The sequence below is a fragment of the Colobus angolensis genome, unplaced genomic scaffold (genome assembly GCF_000951035.1).
Source record: "Colobus angolensis palliatus isolate OR3802 unplaced genomic scaffold, Cang.pa_1.0 Scaffold532, whole genome shotgun sequence".
In the NCBI taxonomy this organism is placed as follows: Eukaryota; Metazoa; Chordata; class Mammalia; order Primates; family Cercopithecidae; genus Colobus; species Colobus angolensis.
In genome coordinates this window covers 397,039-397,843 of record NW_012118844.1, presented here as the reverse complement: position 1 = coordinate 397,843, position 805 = coordinate 397,039, and positions in this window count along the sequence as shown.

The following is an 805-nucleotide window of genomic DNA, read 5'->3' as shown; positions in this document are numbered from 1 at the left end:
TAGCAAGAATAATAAAGAAGAAAAGAGAGAAGAATCAAATAGCTGCAATAAAAAATGATAAAGGGGATATCACCACCGATCCCACAGAAATACGAACTACCATCAGAGAATACTATAAACACCTCTATGAAAATAAACTAGAAAATCTAGAAGAAATGGATAAATTCCTGGACACATACACTCTCCCAAGACTAAACCAGGAAGAAGTTGAATCTCTAAATAGACCAATAACCAGCTCTGATATTGGGGCAATAATTAATACCTACCAACCAAAAAAAGTCCAGGACCAGATGGATTCACAGCCTAATTCTACCAGAGGTACAAAGAGGAGCTGGTACCAGTCCTTCTGAAACTATTCCAATCAATAGAAAAAGAGGGAGTCCCCCCAAACTCATTTTATGAGGCCAATATCATCCTGATACCAAAGCCTGGCAGAGACATAAGAAAAAAAGAGAATTTTAGACCAATATCCCTGATGAACATCAATGTGAAAATCCTTAGTAAAATACTGGCAAACCAAATCCAGCAGCACATCAAAAAGCTTATCCACCATGATCAAGTTGGCTTCATCCCTGGGATGTGAGGCTGGTTCAACATACACAAATCAATAAACGTAATCCATCACATAAACAGAACCAAAGACAAAAACCACATGATTATTTCAATAGATGCAGAAAAGGCCTTCAACAAAATTCAACAGCCCTTTATGCTACAAACTGTCAATAAACTAGGTATTGATGGAACATATCTCAAAATAATAAGAGCTATTTATGACAAACCGACAGTCAATATCATACTGAATGGG